Below are 24334 nucleotides of genomic sequence, written 5' to 3'. Positions count from 1 at the left end.
GACTGCTTCTGTAAGTGCGTGGGGTGTAAGTTCGCGTCCTCCTCCTCAGTCTGCCACCTTGATTGGGCACACGAATGGCCTACTCCTGCACCTATTTTCTATGTTTCTATTTTTCTATAATGCTCTTGAATATACCTTCTGTCATCTCTAGTCTGCAACATGTGTGTAGTCATCAAGACAGGCTGAGAAATTACAGGTCCCATTACAATAACAATCCGTACTAGACCTATTGTTCACAAACAATAAATTTACCTACTAAAACACCTAAAATAAATTCAAATCATTCACAGTATGATAAGATGTTTGTTCAGATGTACAAATCACCTTAAAAGAACTCCAGAGTACATCAAAACTCCCCAGAAGTTGAAGCAGCCTTTTACATGAATCGACCTCCAATTTACAAAATGGCATCTATACCGCTGGGTTTAGTTCAAGTGAGAGCAACTTTCTCTCAGCGTTTGTTTTGGCGAGCGATATTTTTGGCGATATGTGGTCGAGATGCCGAAAGTAACGCTTGGCGATATTATGGCTGTTATTTTTCATTTTTCTGACGTTTACGGCAGGAAAAAATGGATGGGCGGTATTATAATTCTCGGCGTTAACTAAATGCCAAAAGTAATGCTGGGCGATAAATGGGCATTAGTATCCATTTTTTAGTGAAATGGGCGATATCTGGGCGGTATACCTCATCTCAGTGTTAAAATGGATGTTAATTGGGCGGTATCTATGCAAAACTAATGGAAAGTCTAGCCCCATATACACATCAACCACACTACCCTCTGTTACTTCATCAAAGAACTTGATCAAGTTAGTCAAATACAATTTGCCTTTAACAAATCCATGCTGACTTTTATTTATTAGCCAATACTTTTCCAAATGCCAATTAATTTTGTCCTGGATTGTTGTCTCTAAAAGGTCCCCCACCTCCGCCGTTAGTCTGACTGGCCTGTAGTTGCTGGGTTTATCCCATTCCCCATTTTTTAAACAGAGGTGCAATCTTCCAGACCTTTGGCACTACCCCTATGTCCAAGAAGGATTGGAAGATTGAGGCCAGCGCCTCCGCAATTTCCACCCTTCCCTCAATAAACTAGGATGAACCCATCTGGACTGGGTGACTTTTCTACTTTGATGACTTCCAATCTTTTAAGTACCTCCTTTTTATCTATTTTTATTCTATCCAATATCGCTACTGCTTTGTCCTTTACTGATACATTGGCAGCATCATCTTCTCTTGTGAAGGCAGATGCAAGGTATCAATTTAGTACCTCCACTATGGCCTCCACCTCCACAAGAAGATCTCCTTTTTGGTCCCAAATTGGCCCCACCCCACTCTTTTAATATTTCATCAGCATGGCTATTTAGCCCCAGTGCCTCTACAGAGCATTATTTTTCCCTGTACATGAAACACAGATTGAGCACAATTTGTCCTTGCCCAATGTACAAACATATTCCCTTTTCAGCAAGGGTCACTGAATAGAAATTAGGAGCAGGCACCCTCTTCCTAGCCCAAATGCATTGTTTTAATTATGTGTTTCTAACTACATGCTTGCTAGTCCATCCATCACCCTACTGCAATAATCTAAATGAAACACATGCAATTGAAGATTGCAAAACTACTGTTATCAGCTTGCAAAAAAAAAATCATCTTTGAGTTTGGGTTACAGGCTCTGCATGAATTAACACTATTGTTCAAAGAAACTCAGTGATAACTGTTGTGTATAGAAGAACTCCACGAGGCTGAGTACTGTGACCGAAATTTTGTGTGACCTTAGTCTTCTTTATTACAACCCCAGAGTGCCTAAACAACATGGCAACCAACCTTTTATACTGGCCCTGCATGTGTGTGCAGGTGACCATTAGGATTCCAACAGTCGTGCCCTCTGGTGGCAAGTATTACATAGTTACATACATAACATCATTCCCCCCCCCCCCGGCCGCATCCTCCCCGCCCCCCCCCCCCCCCCCCCCGCAAAGTCTTTGGTACAAGTTATTTGCAAGTTGAGGCGATCCGGAGCCCTTCGCGCCCTGGTTGATCGTCTTAAGTTCAAACCCTGGCGTGTGTGAGTTGGATGGACCATTGCTGCACTGCACCATGGCTGGTCTGACCAGACTGTCAGGAACGGTGGGTTCATCCTCGTGATTGATAGTGAGGTCGATTATTGGTTGGGTGTGTGTTGGTGGATCGTCGATGGTGATGTCCTCTTCAAGTCGTTCCTGGTTGTCAGTAAATCGCAATTTGGTCTGATCTAAATGCTTTCTGCACGTTTGGCCATTTAACAGTTTGATTTATAATCACCCTATTCCCTTTCTTGGCAAAATAGTGACAGCAACCCACTTGGGACCATGACTGCAATTCAGGACAAACACAGGGTCGTTAACATCAATGTCACGTGAAACAGCTGCGTGATCATGGTACATGTTCTGCCGGTGTCGCCGGGTTTCCACATGATCATTAAGTTCCGGGTGGACTATGGAGAGCCTGGTTTTGAGGGCTGACTTCAATAACAATTCTGCCGGAGGAACCCCGGTGTGCAAGTGGGGTCGCGTCCGGTAACTGAGCAGAATGCGAGACAAGCGGGTCTGCAGGGAGCCGTCCATCACACGTTTCATGCTCTGCTTGATTGGACTGCCCCACTCCGCTTGACCTTTAGACGCGGGCTTAAACGGAGCAGACCTGACATGCTTAATGCCATTGCGGGTCATAAACTCGTTGAATTCCAAGCTGGTGAAACATGGTCCATTGTCGCTGACAAGGATATTAGGCAAGCCATGAGTGGCGAACATGGCCCGGAGGCTTTCAATGGTGGCTGTGGATGTGTTGGATGACATGATTACGCATTCAATCCATTTGGAATAAGTGTCCACAACTACTAAAAACATCTTTCCTAGAAAGGGGCCGGCAAAATCTACGTGGATCCTGGAATACAATTTGGAAGGCCATGACCACAGGCTCAGTGGAGCCTCCCTTGGTGTCTTGAATTGGCTAGAATAGACTGGTGAGTGATATAAAGGGTTGACGGTGGATAGGCAATGGCAAACATTTAAAGATTACATGGATGAACTTCAACAACTGTACATCTGTCTGGAGTAAAAATAAAACGGGGAAGGTGGCTCAACCGTGGCTAACAAGGGAATTTAAGGATAGTGTTAAATCCAAGGAAGAGGCATATAAATTGGCCAGAAAAAGCAGCAAACCTGAGGACTGGGAGAGTTTTGTAATACAGCAGAGGAGGACAAAGGGTTTAATTAGGAGGGGGATAATAGAGTATGACAAGAAGCTTGCTGGGAACATAAAAATTGACTGCAATAGCTTCTATAGATATGTGAAGAGAAAAAGATTAGTGAAAACAAATGTAGGTCCCTTGCAGTCAGATTCAGGTGAATTTATAATGGGGAACAAAGAAATGCGGACCAGTTAAACAAATACATTGGTTCTGTTTTCACAAAGGAAGACACAAATAACCTTCCGGAAATACTAGGGGACCGAGGGTCTAGTGAGAAGGAGGAATTAAGGATATCCTTATAAAGCGGGAAATTGTGTTAGGGAAATTGAAGGGATTGAAGACCGATAAATCCCCGGGGCCTGATAGTCTGCATCCCAGAGTACTTAAGGAAGTGCCCCTAGAAATAGTGGATGCATTGGTGATCATTTTCCAACAGTCTGGATCAGTTCCTATGGACTGGAGGGTAGCTAATGTAACACCACTGTTTAAAAAAGGAGGGAGAGAGAAAACAGGTAATTATAGACCGGTTAGCCTGACATCAGTAGTGGGGAAAATGTTGGAATCAATTATTAAAGATGAAATAACAGCGCATTTGGAAAGCAGTGACAGGATGTAACTAGTAGAGTGGACAAGGGAGAACCAGTGGATGTGGTGTATTTGGACTTTCAAAAGGCTTTTGACAAGGTCTCACACAAGAGATTGTTGTGCAAAATCAAAGCACATGGTATTGGGGGTAATGTACTGATGTAGATAGAGAACTGGTTGGCAGACAGGAAGCAGAGAGCCGGGATAAACGGGTCCTTTTCACAAATGCAGGCAGTGACTAGTGGAGTGCCGCAGGGCTCAGTGCTGGGACCCCAGCTCTTTACAATATATATTAACAATTTAGATGAAGGAATTGAGTGTAATATCTCCAAGTTTGCAGATGACACTAAACTGGGTGGCGGTGTGAGCTGTGAGGAGGATGCTAAAAGGCTGCAGAGTGACTTGGACAGGTTAGGTGAGTGAGCAAACGCGTGGCAGATGCAGTATAATGTGGATAAATGTGAGGTTATCCACTTTGGTGACAAAAATGCGGGCAGAATATTATCTGAATGGCAGCAGATTAGGAAAAGGGGGGTGCAATGAGACCTGGGTGTCATGGTACATCAGTCATTGAAAGTTGGCATGCAGGTACAGCAGGCGGTGAAGAAGGCAAATGGTGTGTTGGTCTTCATAGCTAGGAGATTTGAATATAGGAGCAGGGAGGTCTTACTGCAGTTGTGCAGGGCATTAGGGAGGCCTCACCTGGAATATTGTGTTCAGTTTTGGTCTCCTAATCTGAGGAAGGATGGTCTTGCTATTGAGGGAGTGCAGCGAAGGTTCACCAGACTGATTCCAGGGATGGCGGGACTGACATATGAGGAGAGACTGGATCAACTGGGCCTTTATACACTGGAGTTTAGAAGGATGAGAGGGGATCTCATAGAAATTTACAAGATTCTGATGGGACTGGACAGGTTAGATGTGGGAAGAATGTTCCTGATGTTGGGGAAGTCCAGAACCAAGGGTCACAGTCTTAGGATAAGGGGTAGGCCATTTAGGACTGAGATGAGGAGAAACCTCTTCACTCAGAGTTGTTAACCTGTGGAATTCCCGACTGCAGAGAGTTGTTGATGCCAGTTGATTGGATATATTCAAGAGGGAGTTAGATATGGCCCTTACGGCTAAAGGGATATGGAGAGAAAGCAGGAAAGGGGTACTGAGGGAATGATCAGCCATGATCTTATTGAATGGTGGTGCAAGCTTGAAGGGCTGAATGGCCTACTCCTGCACCTATTTTCTATGTTTCTATGCTAGTTGCGAGCAAGTGTTGCGCTGATGCACGCATGACTCCAAGTCCGAGTCAATGCCAGGCCACCAAACATGCGACCTGGCAATAGCCTTCATCATGGCAATGCCTAGGTGGGTACTGTGTAGGTCACGTATAAACATTTTCCTGCCTTTTTTTTGACAAAACCACACAATTACCCCATAAGAGACAATCCAACTGGATGGACATTTTATCTTTGCGTCGGTGAAACGGCTTAATTTCATATTGCATTTTCCCGGGAACGGCCGACCTGTTCCCATTTAGGACACAACTCTTTACTAATGATGGTACTGGATCCTGGCTGGTCCTGGCAAGCCGTGACGGGTGACCCCTCACTCTCAAAAGCATCCATGACCAGTAGCAAGTCTGCGAGTTGCACCATTTAAACCCCAGTGGTGGGTAATGGTAGCCGGCTGAGAGCATCGGCACAGTTTTCAGTGCCTGGTCTGTGGCGGATAACATAGTCATAAGCGGATAATATTAGTGCCCATCTTTGGATGCGGGACAAAGCATTAGTATTTATACCTTTGCTCTCTGAAAACAGCGAAATAAGCGGCTTGTGGTCAGTTTCAAGCTCAAACCGAATTCCAAATAGGTGTTGGTGCATTTTCTTAACCCCATATACACATGCTAACGCCTCTTTCTCGACCATACTATAGGCTCTCTCAGCCTTAGACAGACTTCTAGATGCGTATACAAGCGGTTGGCGGTTGCCCGATACATTGGCTTGCTGTAACACACAGCCGACCCGTACGATGAGGAGTGCCGCGGCAAGTCAGAGTGCAAAGGTAAGAGTTTGGTAAGTGGGAGAACTTTAAGGGTTAATCCCTTTTAAACCATTTCAAGGTTGGTGTAAATTACTAGTGACAATTTCTAGTAGTTTCTAAAGGTAAAATAAGATTACAAGTTTAAGTAAAACTGCAATATTAAACAAAGAGAATTCTTGTAGGTTTAAGCAGAGACAAACAAGCAAGCTAGCTTAGTTAATTGGACAGCTAGTAAAAACTCGTTCCCTAAACAGGCCAGTGGTGAGTCAGCCAGGAACAGTATAAAAAGAGATGCAGTCTTGCTCGTAGTGCAGCGGCAGGTCAGAGTGCAAAGATAAGAGTTTGGTAAGTGGGAGAATTCGGGCAAGTGGGAGCAGGAGGTGTTGCTTTGTCTTGTTTTCCCCACCAGCGCTGACTCCCCGACCTGCGAGGAAAAGAAAACAAAGTATAACGTCATAGCAAGAGGTTTGGGGACGCCGGAGCGGCCTATAAAGGCCAGCTGGTGCAGCTGCAGCAGGGAGAGAAGGCAATAAAGAAGTAGAAAGAAATCGAAAGATGATGTCACAGCCAAGGGGGTAAGTGATTGGCTGGTGATTGGTGAATAGTTTTTTCTTTTTCTTTATCAGTAAGTAACCTTTAGCATTATTGTTGCCAAATTAAGTTAATCCAGGGGTTAAGTCATGGCAGGAGAGCTCGGACATGTGTTATGCTCCTCCTCGACTATGTGGGAAGTCAGGGACGTTTCCAGTGTCCCTGACGACTACATATGCGAGAAGTGTATCCGGCGGCAGCTCCTGACAGACCGCATTGCGGCACTGGAGCTGCGGGTGGATTCACTGTGGAGCATCCATGATGCTGAGAATGACGTGAATAGCACGTTTAGTGAGTTAGTCTTACCGCAGGTAACGGTTACACAGCCAGATAGGGGATGGGTGACCAACAGGAAGAGCAGTGGAAGGAAGGTAGTGCAGGGGTCCCCTGCAGTCATCCCCCTGCAAAACAGATACACCACTTTGGGTACTGTTGAGGGGGATGACTCATCAGGGGAGGGCAGCAGCAGCAAAGTCCATGGCACTGTGGATGGCTCTGCTGCACAGGACGGCAGGAAAGAGTGGGAGAGCTATAGTGATAGGGGATTCTATTGTAAGGGGAATAGATAGACATTTCTGCGGCTGCAACCGAGACTCCAGGATGGTATGTTGCCTCCCTGGTGCAAGGGTCAAGGATGTCTTGGAGTGGGTGCAGGACATTTTGAAGGGGGAGGGTAAACAGTCAGTTGCTGTGGTGCATATAGGTACCAACGATATAAGTAAAAAAACGGGATGAGGTCTTACAAGATGAATTTAGGGAGCTAGGAGTTAAATTTAAAAAGTAGGACCTCAAAAGCAGTAATCTCAGGATTGCTAACAGTGCCATGTGCTAGTCAGAGTAGGAATCACAGGATAGCTCGGATGAATACGGGGCTTGAGGAGTGGTGCAGAAGGGAGGGATTCAAATTCCTGGGACATTGGAGTTGGTTCTGGGGGTGGTGGGACCAGTACAAACCGGATGGTCTGCACCTGGGCAGGACCGGAACCAATGTACTAGGGTGAATGTTTGCTAGTGCTGTTGGAGAGGGATTAAACTAATATGGCAGGGGGATGGGAACCTATGCAAGGAGACAAAGGGAAGTAGAATGGGGGCAGAAGCAAAAGATAGAAAGAGGAAAAGTAAAAGTGGAGGGCAGAGAAACCCAAGGCAAAAAGCAAAAAGGACCACATTACAGCAACTTCCTAAAGGGGCAAAGGGTGTTAAAAAGACAAGCCTGAAGGCTCTGTGCCTCAATGCGAGGAGTATTCGGAATAAGGTGGACGAATTAACTGCGCAGATAGCAGTTAACGGATATGATGTAATTGGCATCACGGAGACATGGCTCCAGGGTGACCAAGGCTGGGAACTCAACAGCCAGGGGTATTCAACATTTAGGAAGGATAGACAGAAAGGAAAAGGAGATGGGGTGGCATTGTTGGTTAAAGAGGAAATTAATGCAATAATATGGAAGGATATTAGCTTGGATGATGTGGAATCTGTATGGGTGGAGCTACGGAATACCAAAGGGCAGAAAACGTTAGTGGGAGTTATGTACAGACCACCAAACAGTAGTAATGGGAATGGGGATAGCATCAAACAAGAAATTAGGGATACGTGCAATAAAGATACAGCAGTTATCATGGGCGACTTTAATCTGCATATTGACTGGGCTAACCAAACTGGTAGCAATGCGGTGGAGGAGGATTTCCTGGAGTGTATTGGATATGGTTTTCTAGACCAATATGTCGAGGAACCAACTAAAGGGCTGGCCATCGTAGACTGGGTGATGTGTAATGAGAAAGGACTAATTAACAATCTGGTTGTGCGAGGCCCCTTGCGGAAGAGTGACCTAATATGGTAGAATTCTTTATTAAGATGGAGAGTGACACAGTTAATTCAGAGACTCGGGTCCTGAACTTGGGGAAAGGTAACTTCGATGGTATGAGACATGAAATGGCTAGAATAGACTGGCGAGTGTAACTTAACGAGTTGATAGTGGACAGGCAATGGCAAACATTTAAAGATTACATGGATGAACTTTAACAATTGTACATCCCTGTCTGGAGTAAAAATAAAACGGGGCAGGTGGCTCAACAGTGGCTAGCAAGGGAAATTAAGGATAGTGTTAAATTCAAGGAAGAGGCATATAAATTGGCTAGAAAAAGCAGTGAACCTGAAGACTGGGAGAATTTTGTAATACAGCAGAGGAGGACAAAGGGTTTAATTAGGAGGGGAAAAATAGATATGAGAGGAAGCTTGCTGGGAACATAAAAACTGACTGCAAAAGCTTCTATAGATATGTGAAGAGAAAAAGATTAGTGAAAACAAACGCAGTTCCCTTGCAGTCAGATTCGGGGAATTTATAATGGGGAACAAATAAATGGTGGACCAGTTAAACAAATACTTTGGTTCTGTTTTCACGAAGGAAGACACAAATAACCTTCTGGAAATACTAGGGGACCGAGGGTCTAATGAGAAGGAGGAACTGAAGGATATCCTTTTAAAGCAGGAAATTGTGTTAGGGAAATTGATGGGATTGAAGACTGATAAATCCCCGGGGCCTGATAGACTGCATCCCAGAGTACTTAAGGAAGTGGCCCTAGAAATAGTGGATGCATTGGTGATCATTTTCCAACAGTCTATCGACTCTGGATCAGTTCCTATGGACTGGAGGGTAGCTAATGTAGCAACACTTTTTAAAAAAGGAGGGAGAGCGAAAACGGGTAATTATAGACTGGTTAGCCTGACATCAGTAGTGGGGAAAATGTTGGAATCGATTATTAAAGATGAAATAGCATTGCATTTGGAAAGCAGTGACAGGATTGGTCCAAGTCAGCATGGATTTATGAAAGGGAAATCATGTTTGACAAATCTTATGGAATTTTTTGATGATGTAACTAGTAGAGTGGATAAGGGAGAACCAGTGGATGTGGTGTATTTGGACTTTCAAAAGACTTTTGATAAGGTCCCACACAAGAGATTGTTGTGCAAAATCAAAGCACATGGTATTGGGGGTAATGTACTGACGTGGATAGAGAACTGGTTGGCAGACAGGAAGCAGAGAGTGGGGATAAACGGGTCCTTTTCAGAATGGCAGGCAGTGACTAGTGGAGTGCCACAGGGCTCAGTGCTGGGATCCCAGCTCTTTACAATATACATTCATGATTTAGATGAAGGAATTGAGTGTAATATCTCCAAGTTTGCAGATGACACTAAACTGGGTGGTGGTGAGCTGTGAGGGGGTTGTTGAGAAGCTGCAGGGTGACTTGGACAGGTTAGGTGAGTGGGCAAATGCATGGCAGATGCAGTATAATGTGGATAAATGTGAGGTTATCCACTTTGGGGGCAAAATCACGAAGGCAGAATATTATCTGAATGGTGGCCGATTAGGAAAGGGGGAGGTGCAACGAGGCCTGGGTGTCATAGTTCATCAGTCATTGAAAGTTGGCATGCAGGTACAGCAGGCGGTGAAGAAGGCAAATGGTATGTTGGCCTTCATAGCTCGGGGATTTGAGTATAGGAGCAGGGAGGTCTTACTGCAGTTGTACAGGGCCTTGGTGAGGCCTCACCTGGAATGTTGTGTTCAGTTTTGGTCTCCTAATCTGAGGAAGGATGGTCTTGCTATTGAGGGAGTACAGCGAAGGTTCACCGGACTGATTCCAGGGATGGCGGGACTGACATATGAGGAGAGACTGGATCAACTGGGCCTTTATACACTGGAGTTTAGAAGGATGAGAGGGATCTCATAGAAACTTACAAGATTCTGACTGGACTGGACAGGTTAGATGTGGGAAGAATGTTCCTGACGGGGAAGTCCAGAACCAGGGGACACAGTCTTGGGATAAGGGGCAGGTCATTTAGGACTGAGATGAGGAGAAACTTCTTCAATCAGAGAGTTGTTAACCTGTGGAATTCCCTACCGCAGAGAGTTGTTGATGCCAGTTGATTGGATATATTCAAAAGGGAGTTAGATATGGCTCTTACGGCTAAAGGAATCAAGGGGTATGGAAAGAAAGCAGGAAAGGGGTACTGAGGGAATGATCAGCCATGATCTTATTGAATGGTGGTGCATACCTGAAGGGCCGAATGGCCTACTCCTGCACCTATTTTCTATGTTTCTATGTCACAAGCTAGTACTAAACATTTATATGGGTCATGGTGTACCAGTAAATTATTTGAACATAGCAGGTTCCTTGCCTTCTCAAAGGCTGTGTCGTTCCAATTCCATCTAATCTTTTCTAGCCAACTTCTGCTGAACAGCGTTGGGCCATTGCCTGGAACAATCCACAACGATAGATCATGCACGGCTCTATCACATGATACCTTCACTGCTGCACTTCCAATGACTGGTATGAGCGCTTTGGTGTAGGTTTGCAGCTTTGCATTAATCGGGCTCAGTTTGGGCCTTTGTACTTTATTTCCCCACAGTTTTTCGAAAGCCTTCTGGCTCATTATTGACTGACTCGCACCCGTGTCCAACTCCATGGATACTGGAACTCCATTTAATTTGACTTTCAGCATTATAGGAGGGCTCTTGGTGGTGAAGATGTGTACCACATACACTTCTTCCTCGGGTTGAGTTGCCTGTGCTGCGTGATTCGCGCCGGATCGATCATCCTCTGCCACGTGATATGTCGCAGCACGTTTGCACATTTGCTGGAGGTGCCCCATCGTTGCGTAGCCTTTGCACATGTAGTGCTTGAATCAACATTGGTGGGCCCGATGATTACCCCCGCAGTGCCAACATGGTGCTAATGGATTCACATTCACCTCCGATGGCGGACTCTGAGTCATCACAGGTCCTGCAGCCGCAGATGTATAGGCCCTGCCATATGTTGTTTGGCCTGCTAGCGAAGTCATTTTATGCACAGTACTTGCCGGTGAGCTTCGATGTTAAGATATCTGTTTGGTGTTATCGTCCGTGGCCATGCATGCCTGGGCGATCGCGATGGCCCTGCTCAGGTCTAGGGTTTCAGCAGCCAGCAGCTTTCGAAGAATGACTTCGTGGCTGATGCCCAGCACGAAAAAGTCCCGCAGCATTTGCCCTAATGCAGCTCCAAAATCGCAAGGCCCCATGAGGCGTCTCAGGTCGGCAACATATTCCGCCAAGTCCTAGCCCCTGGAGCGATGGTGGTGTAAAAACGATATCTGGCCATGAGGATACTCTCCTTCGGCGAGAGCTGGTCCCGGACCTGCATGCACAACTCTTTATATTCCATCTTCGTTGGTTTTGTCGGTGCGAACAGATGCTTGATGAGGCCGTATATTTTAGGCCCACAGATGGTGAGGAGAACCGCCCGGCGCTTGGCCGCGTTAGTGTTTCCTTCCAGCTCGTTGGCCATGCAGTACTGGTCGAGACGCTCGACGATGGCTTCCCAATCATCACCCTCTATGAATCTCTCTAATATTCCAACGGCAGCCGTGGTTGCATGAAGGTTCGTATTCTGTTACTCGTCGCCAATTGTAGTGTATATAAGAACTCCACGAGGCTGAGTACTGTGAGCTAAACTTAGTGTGACCTTAGTCTTCTTTATTACAACTCTAGTGTGCCTAAACAACATGGCAGCCAACCTTTTATATTGGCCCTGCACATGTGTGCAGGTGACCATTAGGACTCCAACAGTCACGCCCTCTGGTGGCAAGTATTGCATAGTTACATACATAACAATAACCTGTTTTAGATGTCAGCCTAGGCTCAATTGTTAGCAGTATTGGCACCATGTCAAAAGGTGATGGGATGGTAACAGCCTCAAGGTGGGCCCGGTAACCATACCACCCCATTAACGCCGGCGATGCGACTGGCTCCTTTTTGAAAGCCTCCCGCTGAGTGTCTGAAATGCCCGCCTGTTTCAGGTGATAGGTTCCTTTAATATGGAAATCGTGATCCTATGATGTAAATAGGACTCTGATTGCCATTTTAGGTCGGAACTTGATGTAGCCTATGCCGTGTTCACTATGACTAGTTCCATGGGCGCTGCAACCAAAGAGACCAAGCCAAAAATAAGACTTAAATTATTTTGGTGGGCCCCGGAGAAGCACTCCACAAAAATAATCTTGGTCGCAGCCTCCCCTGGACCGCAATTCCCCCCCACTGCCATGTTTACCTACATAAAAGTGACTACACTTCAAAAATAATTCATTGGCTGTGAAGTGCTTTGAGACATCCTGAGGAAATAAAAGATGCCAAAATAAATCAAATCAGCCCTGTTTTTTGAAAACGGTGCATAAATTTCAAGTATCCAAATTATTTTGGAAAGATTTTGCTTTTATTTGAAATGTTGCAGGTCTGCAATTATGATTTTCAGTTTGTAATTGAAGAACCTCTTCAGTTTGCTGTACAATTAGTGGCACAGACCCAAAACATAGCACATAGTTTCGGTTGCTTAAAAGTTATTATTAAAGCGTTAATTTCCCCTTGAAGGAATCCTGCAATTTAAAGCCCCCCTCCGTACAAAGGCCTTATCCTGGAGATTGTGACTGAAAAAAATACAGCTGTTCATGCACTTTTTTTGGGGGGGTGGGGGGTAATCTGTCACAGAAAATTTAGCTCACCATGGGTTTTAATTTCTTCTGGCAGCACAATAATTACCGTGTTTGTGTAAGTTGTGCACTATTTTAATGCAGAGAAACTGTTTAAGATAAATGGGTTAATGACTGAGTTTAAAAAAGCAGACAACAGAATTTTACATGTTAAGCAGTACTATACCAGAGAATATGAAATAACCAAGAGATGAGTGGCCTCCTAACAGGGCGGACCATGTCCTCCTGACTGGGCCCACCATGATCTGACTGGGCCCACCATGACCTGGCGGGGCTCATCATTGCCTCCTAATAGGCCCGCAATTGCCTTGGCAATCCCAAAGCTGATTCCTAGATATATAACATTCTGTCACTTAGTTAGGTATGCCAACTTGCCTTATTTATTACAGAGCCTCTGAGTTTGCAATTTTGAAATTCCACATGTATAGGAAGAGGTTTGAAGCATGCGACTCACAATCTCTTCCCACTTCTGTATCCTAACACTGGAGCCTTGCACCCAGTTCTGTCCCAATTCCCACCTGATCCTGGCTCACCTCACACTACAGCCACCTTAAGATACCTGCAGCTGTGCTCCTGGCTGCTGAGACCAGGCCCTTCCAAGTTCGCCAATCGCTCAGTTGATGCATATACTGGCTGGTGTACTACTGAGCTATAAATACCAGAAAAGTTCCAGTTTTGTTCTTTGGTCAGTGCTGGGATAGCTGATCTCAACCACTAAAATTGGGACTGACACTCCTTTGCTATGCAGAGGGTGGGTTATTAGCCAAGATTCCCACCCCGATCACTATGCAGTGACCCCTGCTAGATAATGCATGCACATACATACATGTCGGGGCGAAGGAGCGGCATGAAATTGCAGAGAGCGACGTGAGCGGGGCCCAGGAGAGGCGAGGGCCCAGGGGCAGCTCGGGCCAGCCCACTCTGCGATATGTGTGCGCACTAGGTCCATGCAGCAGAGCTGGTCTCCAGTTGTCTTGGTTAATCCTTACCACTGGATCAAGACCTAGCTCTGTCAAGCCCGTGTGGTGGCTGGCATGCAACGGTCACCACACGTTAAAAAATTCCACGCACAGGCATCTTCCACCCTTCAATATGTAGTTTGGGACCTGGAATATCAGGTCCATCATCGTAACACATGTGAACTCATGCTTTTTTGGTGTGGAAGCAAGTCATCCTCGATACGAGGCATCGCCTAAGAAGATACCCCGCATGATTAAATAGCCAGCCAACATTCAATGCCTTGGCTTATGTGTGAATAATGGCACTCAAGCGAGATGCAAGGGTGCACAGGTGGGCATTCAGTTAGCATACTCAACAAGAGTCTGCATTTTCAAGAGAGGAGGGAGAACATTTTTGGAATGGCTTGTGAATAATGGGTTCTTAGAAGTGATCAGAAGATGGCAATCCAACGCAAAGTTTCTGATAGTTACACAGAATAAAACTTCAGTACTTTATATCTGGCATTGCAGTCTTGAGATATGAACTGAAGGAGGCCATTCAACTCCTCAAGCCTGTTCTGCCATTTAATTAGATTACGGCTGATCTGTATCTCAACTCTATTTACTTGCCTTCAATCCAGCCTTGAAATTATTCTGCTGTTTAACCAAACCCTTCTGGTGTAAAACTGACGGGATCAGATAGGCTGCCATCAATGAAAAATAAAATCAGGACTGAGCATAAAACAATTGGACAATCCAATTTCCCTTCAGACCAGTTAGGTTAAAATTGCCCCCAATATCTAACTTGAGCGATGAGAAGAGATTGGAGAATCTTGGGCTTTTCAGCCTGCAAGGAGGCGTCTCGGATGTGAACTTATAGAGAGATTTAAGATAGTTAACAGAATGGAAAAGTAAATTTTACTTTAAATTAAGTTGCAAGAGTAGGACAAGGGAATATAGATCCAAGAAAGTAGAAGATGTCATTCGAACTAATATTAGAATATCCTTCTTCACACAAAGAGTGACCAGCATATGTCACAGATCTCTAGGCAGAGCATCAGAGGGAAAATCCTAAATTCAGTTTAGAGGTAATTGGATACTGAAATAGGAAACGGTAGGAATCTTTATGAATAGATGAAACAAGATAGGCCGAATGGCCGCCTTCATCTGTAACTATGTAACGATCTTGTGACTAGTTTGACGTTATGTGAATGACATTCTTAGTTCTGAGTCTCTCTCTGTCAGCAGTGACATTGACTGTCTGTATGCTCAATGTCCCCACTGTGCGACTTTTCTCCACACAAGATTATTTACAGCCATGATACATCACTGAGTTAAGTAGCGGACAATTTCTACATTCAGTAAATATGCTAAGCAATGATGTATGTAAAATTGGGCACCAAAATAATTTGAACTCAATTTTCAAGCTGATCTCAGGAACTTATTTTACATTTGTTTAAACCAATATCAGATTAACATTTAGTCTACTTATCATTTTGAACTTAATTTTACACATGACTGTAAATTTAGAAAGTTGCAGATTAGAAACTATTCACCTGATGCTCAGCTAGGGCTTCCCTGGTCTTTTCGATATTTTCCCTTTTCATTTTATTAGCAGAATGCAAATGACATTTTTAATTTTAATTAAAAGAACTCTAGCCTCTTAGATATTTTTATTGAGAAGCCCGGGTGAAGGCCCAAGGCTGGTAGTGCATGATTAAGGTTGAAAGAGAATATGATAGATGAGATGGCGGCAAGCTTAACATTTCAAAACCTGTAGATCATCAGCAAGAAGGAACTTGCATTTATATAGTGCCTTGTCCTCAGGAAGTTCTAAAGTACTTCACAGTCAGTGATTTACTTTTGAAATGTAGTCACTGCTATTTTGGAGGCCAATAGAGCAGTCAGCTAGTGCACAGCAAGATTGCACTAACTGAGATGAATGACTAATTAATCTGTTTCAGTGGTGTTGATTGAGGGATGAATTTTTGCCAGGACACCTGGAAAACTCTCCAATCTTCCTCAAAAAAGTGCTTGAGTGTAACATCTCATCCAAAAGACAGGACCTCCAGAAGTGTAGCATTGCTTCTGTACTGCACTGAAGTACCAGCTATGATTATGTATTTAATTACTGGAGGAACCTGCAATCTGTGTTGGAGACAAGGGTTCTACCAACTGATCAAGGTTAAGACCTAAGGGAGGAGAGAAGCCTGAGGGAGGCAATGAATTCCAGTCCTGGGAGAGAATGAGTTAGAGTAGTCTTGATTTCAGCATAGTAAGGATGCAGGGAGCAGCAAGAGCATGTAGCACAATATATTCAAAGCTTCGGAGGAATAACAGAGAAACATTTATAGGAGTATTACCCAATCTAGCTGTGATAGAATGGGGAAGGATAAGAAAAGCTATGATGGAGAGAGAGAAATTGGAGACTAGAAAGCGATTACCTAGTAGTTAACAAGATTTTTCTTGCACATCCGGGAGTGAGGCAGAGGTGCTAGGAGAATCATCCCAGGATATAGGAGCAGCATTCAAGTAATGGAATGACTTGTACTTCATAAGCAGTTAAGAGTTTACAGTTAAAGTATTACTAGCATATGTAGGACACAATGCTTTCAACAGTGTTTAAATCTTTAGTAAGCAGTGTCATCTCTTCGAAGTTGGTAATGTATAATTGCGGCTCAAACTTGAACTTTCTTAAGCAGAGGGGGAGAAAGAAAGGGAAAAATATTTCTAGCCACTCACACTCTCCCATAAATTTCTGAACATAATTATCATTCCCAAACTTCAGTAGTTAACCATACAACAGGCACCACAGTTAATTAATCCCCCGGATGGCTTAAATGGTAAGTGTGCTGCTTGGTGCAGAAGTGAGGCACACAGACCTGGAGGGTCCCCGATTTGTGATGAGTTATCTGATCTCAGCTAGGGTATTTGGAGCACTACAACTAGGGAAGGATTCCTACTGCTGCTCGCTTTCCAATGACCTCATATTGGGTCTTGAATGTTATTGTCCCCCATGGCCAAATAACTGACTCAGTGCACATTATCTAGATTCAGGCTTGGAGAATAGGTACATTGATGAGGAGCGGGCACCAGTGGAAACAAAGCCCAGTGTGAGTCAGTTTTTGTAAGGGAGGCAAGGAAACTGGAAGAAAAAGCAAAGTGAATTATTGAGCAGCAATAGGGAAGCACTTTTTTTCTTGAAAAGCTTTTGCGTCCCGGAGCGCTGGCATATTGGTTCCTGCATTGGTGTCAAGAGGCTGAATAAATCACCGATACAAGAGCGCTGTGAGCTGAGTATTGTATATTCTTGAGTAAAGGCGATTCCAACACCACCCAAATTCAACCCAGACACACCCTTAAATAAAACCATGATCTTCCTATAAGGGAAGAGCCAATTTCTATCCATCAAAATTCTCTCCACCCCTTTTGGCTAGCAATCACTGATACATTTGTCTTTGATTTTTCTTATTCCAACACTGCGTTCCTACTACTTGTTGCTCTCTTTCTCAGCATGCATGATATTCAAATGCTGCTTTTCCCTAACAACTTCAATCCTGCATACCACCGTTGATTTTTAATTTCATTCTTCTGTATCTAACCTTTAGGGCTTTTTCTGATTTTAAATTAGCAATGGTTGTTGGACTGAAGCTGGGAAGGAAAGTTCCCTTTTAAACAACAATAACTTGTATTTATACAGCGCCTTTAAAGTAATAAAATGTCCCAATGTGTTTCACATGATTGTTATGAAACAAAATTTGACACCGAGCCACAGAAGGAGAAATTAGCGCAGATGACCAAAAGCTTCATCAAAGAGGTAGGTTTTAAGGAGCATCTTGAAGGAGGAAAGACAGTTAGAGACAAAGGTTTAGGTAGAGAATTCCAGAGCTTAGGGCCTAAGCAGCTGAAGCACGACCACCAATGGTGGAGCGATTAAAATCAAAGATGCTCAAGAGGCCTGAATTAGAAGAGCGCAGTTATCTTGAGGGGGTGGTGGTTGTGGGGCTGGAGGAGGTTACAGAGATAGGAACAAGACCATGGAGAGATTTGAAAACAAGGATGAGAATTTTGAAATCGAGGCATTGCTTAATCGCGAGCCAATGTAGGTCAGCAAGCACAGGGGGTGATGGGTGAGCGGGACTTGGTGTGAGTTAGGGCACAGGGCAGCGAGCACAGGGGGTGACGGGTGAACGGGACTTGGTGTGAGTTAGGGCACAGGGCAGCGAGCACAGGGGGTGATGGGTGAGCGGGACTTGGTGCGAGTTAGGGCACAGGGCAGCGAGCACAGGGGGTGATGGGTGAGCGGGACTTGGTGCGAGTTAGGGCACAGGGCAGCGAGCACAGGGGTGACGGGTGAACAGGACTTGGTGTGAGTTAGGGCACAGGGCAGCGAGCACAGGGGGTGATGGGTGAACAGGACTTGGTGTGAGTTAGGACATGGGCAGGTGGGTTTTGGATGACCTCAAGTTTATCTAGGGTAGAACGTGGGACGCCAGCAAGAAGTGTGTTGGAATAGTCAAGGCATGGATAAGGGTTTAGCAGCAGATGAGCTGAGGCAGAAGCGGAGGCAGGCGATGTTATGGAGGTAGAAATAGGCGGTCTTAGATGTGACGCAGATATGTGGTTGGAAATAAAAATAGAAAATGCTGGAAATAATCAGCAGGTCAGGCAGCATCTGTGGAGAGAGAAAGACAGTTAACGTTTTAAGTTGATGACCTTTTGTCAAAAAGCTCATCACTGTCCATTTTCTTTCGAGAAACCTAAGGGAAGATATGACCTGTATCTTTAACATCCCATTCCTACCTTTTGCCCCGAATAGGGACATCAATTTCTAGACTATATGCCAGTATGTATATATAATAAAGGAAGTAGCACATACAAGTAGCAGAAGCTTCATATTCTCATGTAACTATTTCTTTATGAATACATTTATAATTAGAAAAATTTCCATGGGACTGCCAAAAATACAATGGGGTATTTAAATGTTGAAGGTGTTTAATTTTTGCTTAATTGTTGCAAAGTTTGAAGCTCAGTTTCTAAAAAGTAAACCCACAAATTCTTCAACAGAAGTTGTGTGAAAATTAACTGAACAAGAGACAAATTTTCCATTAGCGTAATGATCTACGGGTTTGGTTATGCTGCCTCTTTCGGCGCTCATCGATGTGCAAAATAACAGTTTAAGCAAAGTTGCCAGGCCCTGATCGAAACTCACTGCAGCCAAGCGGCCTGAATCTAGCAACACTTCTTTAGAAACTGTTGGTTTGCATCGTCTGCGGTATAACTGTCGTCCGTTGCAAAACGCGTTTCAAAAGTTGAATGTCCTGCAAACTTCTCAAACAATGATTTAAATGTCTAAAAAGGGAGGACAATGATTCCGGCGCTATCTGAACATTAAAATGTTGCTGGGGCTAGAGCTCTGCATATACATTGACTGCATGTACAGAGACTAGTTGTTGCTGCACTTCCCTGCCAGTGAAACGACGGTCCTTATGCACCTTAACAAGGGCCCACTGATTGCGCATCGCACCCATCGGTCTCGGAGAGTTAGTTACGATATAACTACAGCCTAAAATAGTGGAAAGGTTGGGCCCACGGTCGCTGAAAATCAATTGCATTTTTAGTCTCTTTAACCATGGCTATCGAGACGGCAATTACTCATTTAATGAGGGCGGAATCATTTGATTTCGCATTGCAACTTAAGATGTCGATTGCACAATTTGGGGAATTTCCCATCATTAAATATGGGCGACGTTACTACCTTCTCAACAAAAATACCAGTTTAATTCTTTGTCTGTAATTAATGACCCGCTAACAAATCGCAGGCATGCCTTGCAATATAAACCATCCAATTTCTGAACACCCGCTATCGTTAGCCTGTTTTTCATTTTAAAAATGGAATTTCACCCACATTGAATTTTAACAAATGGATCTCAGATTATTTTCACAATAGGCGAGAATCGCCCTAGTTTTTACTTTGCTCTCGTTCTCCAGTGGACTCGGGTGTGGGAATTGGATGGCAGCTGCAATACATGGTTGAGGTAGCCCCAGAGCTGCGCATTATCCATTAAAAGAAACGTGTATCATATAATCTCTTCAAAATGTCTCGGATCCCTTCAATTGTAACCTTCTCCAATCCCACAACCCTCCTAGACCTCTGCGCTCCTCTAATTCTGCCCTCTTGTGCATTCCAGATTGTAATTGCTCCACTATTTGCCGCGGTGCTTTCAGTTGCCAAGGCCCTAAACTCTGGAACTCCCTTCCGAAACCTCTCCGCCTCTCTACCTCTCTCTCCTCCTTTAAGATGCTCCTTTAAAATTACCTCTTTGACCAAGCTTTGGTAATAGTCCTAATATCTCCTTATGTGGTTGTCAAATTTTGTTTGATAATGCTTCTGTGAAGTGCCTTGGGAATTTTAATTACTAAAATCGCTATATAAATACAAGTTGTTGTTTATATTTGGCGTGCAGTAACTGTTGTTACTTAGGTAAGAGTAGCAGCCATTTTGTGTACAGCCAGATCTCACAAATAGCAATGGTTAATTAATTTGTTTTTGGCGGCGCTGTTTGAGGTGTAATGCTTGCCAGGCAAGGGGACAACTATATTCTTTGAATAGTGCCATTGAATCTTTCATGTGCCTGGACCATCTAATGCCCCATTTAGTCCAGAACATGTTCAATAATGCAGTTTTTTCAGTATTGCACTCAAAATCATTGCTTATTTTTTTAAAGTCCATTGTATTCTGTTGTATATTTGGATCGCCAAAACCCTTTACTGACTACATATTGTTGGCAATTTATATATGTACTTTGACACATTGTTTTAATCGAGAGGATCGTGACAAGCAACATTTAAGAGACGTTTACTTAAATGAGATGGAACGCAAAGTTTTGTAAAGAAATTAATATATCTGGACAGTTGCAAGGAACATTGATGGGATAGGGCTGAAAGGTTTTGATCGACCAGAGTAATTAGAGAGCAGACACAAAGGCCAGTGAGAAATGCCCGTTGTATTAAAGGGAAATCACACAATATTTTACAGCCCGATAAACGTACGCAACAGTCTTGCTGATCGGGTTTTTCCCGATGCCTGCGAATTCTCATCGCTTTTTTTCTGCATTTGTTTTTTTTAAGTTTTGTTACTGGAGAATACCGCAGAAGTGTTTTGTCTTGTAAAACCTCAGAATGAAACACGTTTATATAACATGATTAAATATGATAAACAAAACTATTATTTCACTGCAGTCGCATTCTTTCCAATACGAACAAAACGAATTCTGGGTGAAAACACTTTGTAAGGCCCAGGTAAATCCGATCTCCACTATCAAAAAATTATTTAAAATGTGTTCGGATTCTCCGAACTAACACTTCTTGACTTAAAACGACAATCAGCACCCGCTCCCCAAAAATAAAACTTATGATAATTATTATTCTCGCCTCATGAATTTTGCATTAAACCAGAAGCTGGAAAGTCTTGCAAAAAACACCGGAAAGAAACTTTTTAAATTAGTAATTGAATTCGGAAAGGCAAATCACAACTAGCTCTTCAGATAGGAATTAAAACATTCTTCTATACCACCAATACTATATATATTTATATATTATATCTATCAACATTTTATTTGTGCATGGAAGTTGTTGATTTTTTAAGAAAAATGTTTTGTCGAATTCACATTCTCGTAGTCTCCCCAATAGCATATTTCAGTATTAAAAAAAATCAGAAATGTGTATACAATTTGTGTAAAACCTTGGCTGAATTTGTTGCTCATACATAAAGATTCGAATTGATTATGGACTGTTTGAAGAGGTTCACCTACCAGTCTAGATTGCTTCGCTGCTTAGTGTAAGCTCGCTCTGAGTTCTGGAAATGTACAACCCAGCCATCCGGGAACGACTTAAATAAACACATTTTGTCCCTCCCTCCCCTTCTCAAAATAACCTGGAGGCTGTATATTGTTTCCTCTGCTTTCTCCCACCCTCTCTCAGGTCCTGGTGGTGGTGATGGAAGGGGAAAGATGGAACATTCCTTGCCAACAAGAGGCAAACATTTGGGAATTGGCTGATTGGAGCTCTAGATTCAATAATAGAATTTAAAAAAAAGCTATTCACTGAAAAGAGAAAAGGGGTCTGTGTGTTTAAAGAATTCATAACTCCACAGAGTTTTAAAAGTTTGACTGGAGTTCAAAGATAATTCGATTTCATTTTTTAAATGTGAACAACGATAGGGGAAGATCGAGACTTTTTAGAAAAGTGAATGACTGACAGAGAGAAGGGCAACTGAGCTTCTGACTTAACCGGGGTTTTTTCGAGATACATTTTTGGAAAGGATGCACAATCAATATAATTGCACAGACCCGACAGTTATACTAAAGTGCTATCAAATTAACTATTGTAGCTTTTTTCTTAATAAAAAGGGGCAGGGATTGTTGTTATCAAACTTGTGCAGCATACATTTACCCTTCGGCGAGCACTGTTTATTTTAGAAACAGCCCTGGAGACACCAATCGCTCGGGGCTTGTTCACGATCTCCTGGTTGATGCCCTTCTCTCCTACTTTACAAAACGAACCTTGGCGCTTTACCTCTCAATGTAAAACAAATTTTAACTGACCTGGATAACTCACTAAACTGGATTCGTGTACCAGTGCACGGCTACGCACCGTGAACCGCGTTGCCATTAACTTTCGCCCATCTGCACTAATAGTTAAAGGCGGTCGGTCCATCGTTCAAAGAACGCTCTTGTAATTCCGATGTGTAATGTTGGATTCCAGTTCTGCAATTTGGCGCTTAAACACACCTCGTGCCGTGCAAAATAAATTTAAATGCAGCTGATCTTTATCGAATACAACGCAAAGTGTAGTAATTTTGTAACTAGAGTATTTGAATAAATAAATTAAAATGCTTTGAATTCAATAATTTGGAATTTTATATTGGACAGCAACGAGAAAAATGCAAATAATTGTTTCTTTTCTCGTGCAGAAACAGTTTCAAAGTTTGCGAATACCGCTTGTAGCTATTACTAGTCAACTAAAAAACTGTCGTTTGTAAATATGAAGTTAATTTGTATTTTGATGAGTGCATTTATTTGTTATTTGTTTTACAAGCTTTTAATATATATATGATGGAAATGTTACCAGTTACTGCAGCAACCCGTTTGCAAATAAATACCCTTTCGCAAGAATGAGTAAAATTTGAAAAATACATTTTAAAAATTAGTAAAATTAAAAAAAATAAATACGAGTTTCATCTCTTTTAATACAGCTGTTCTATTTCTCGCTGTCTTGCGCCTCAGCCTGTTCTCCTGCATTTCTTTCAATTAAACAAAATATTTATTTTTTCACTTGCTGGGAAACATTTTTATTTTTTGTCTGTATTTTATTATTTTTATGTTTCACTAAATGGGAAGTTTATGGAGTAAAATAGTAATTCTCTTTATGGATTTTACTGTATCAATAAACTTCCCGTGTAGTATTTTAGAAACAACATATATGCGTTTTAGGTTTAATTTTGTTTTAAATTAATTTCCCCAAGTTTAGTACCAGGGTGGCCGTTTCCGAGACGGTATGAGAACCGTGCTGAATTTGAACTCCGTCACATATCGTTAAACAGCCCTGTAAACCACAGACATTGTTTATTTCTGTCTCTATTGTTTTTCTGTATTAAGAATTACTAAATAAACTCACGATTGAAGTCCTTACAAACGAAAACTACGCGGGGATTTAAATCTAAAGATATTCACATTGATAAAACGGTTTTTATATTTAGAAAAATGGGCTAGAAAAATGCATTAGATTCATTTTGAAATCACCTTTACCAACATTCAAAATTTGGGTGTAGTTGATCATTTTCGTACCTTGTTTTTATTTGTAACTACATTTGTTCGGAAAACATTTAATCAGACAACTTTGTAAGAAAAAATGTTCAGTATCGGGTACACTAAGAATATGAGTGTTAATATTTAAGAATTGGGGGAAAGACTGAATTTATTTGAGGAGTTGAAGATCGAGGAGATATTTTAAATCCAGCCACTATTTGCAGATTCGTTAAACACTGAAAGGAAGGGAAAAATAAAAATAAGTAGAGTGGGATGGTCAGGTTAAAACATTAACACAAAAACTTCTGAAAGAAGAAAAGTACATTAACCGAATTTATTCAAAAATAATATTTAAACGCTTCATCTCGTAGCGCAATTTACATTTATCCAGTGAAGTATATTGATACGAGGTTCTTATGTTTAGGTCAAGGAACTCGTAAAAAACATGAAATGGTAACAAGGTAAAGATTGCTAACTGTAGTGTTAGTATTAATTGTAATCTAGTATTCGTTGTAATTAGCGTAATGTATAATATGCAATGTGGGTATTTATTGCACTCAGTGTAATGCAGTATTTATTGTACTTAGCATAATGTACTATTTAAGGGATAGCTAGATAAACACATGAAGGAGAA

At 42.8% G+C, this 24334-nt stretch overlaps 1 protein-coding gene across 1 annotated transcript in view; it reads right to left on the bottom strand.

Moving 5' to 3' along the window:
* The window catches only part of asip1 (agouti signaling protein 1), a 123629-nt gene extending 101883 nt beyond the window's left edge, over window positions 1–21746 (bottom strand). Inside the window, exon 1 of the mRNA XM_070896412.1 lies at window positions 21706–21746. The gene's annotated coding sequence lies outside the window, so the exon portion shown is untranslated. The remainder of the gene's footprint in view (window positions 1–21705) is intronic.
* Window positions 21747–24334: the final 2588 nt, after the last annotated feature.

The sequence above is a fragment of the Pristiophorus japonicus genome, chromosome 12 (assembly GCF_044704955.1).
Source record: "Pristiophorus japonicus isolate sPriJap1 chromosome 12, sPriJap1.hap1, whole genome shotgun sequence".
In the NCBI taxonomy this organism is placed as follows: Eukaryota; Metazoa; Chordata; class Chondrichthyes; family Pristiophoridae; genus Pristiophorus; species Pristiophorus japonicus.
This window is presented reverse-complemented; position numbering and strand designations above follow the sequence as displayed.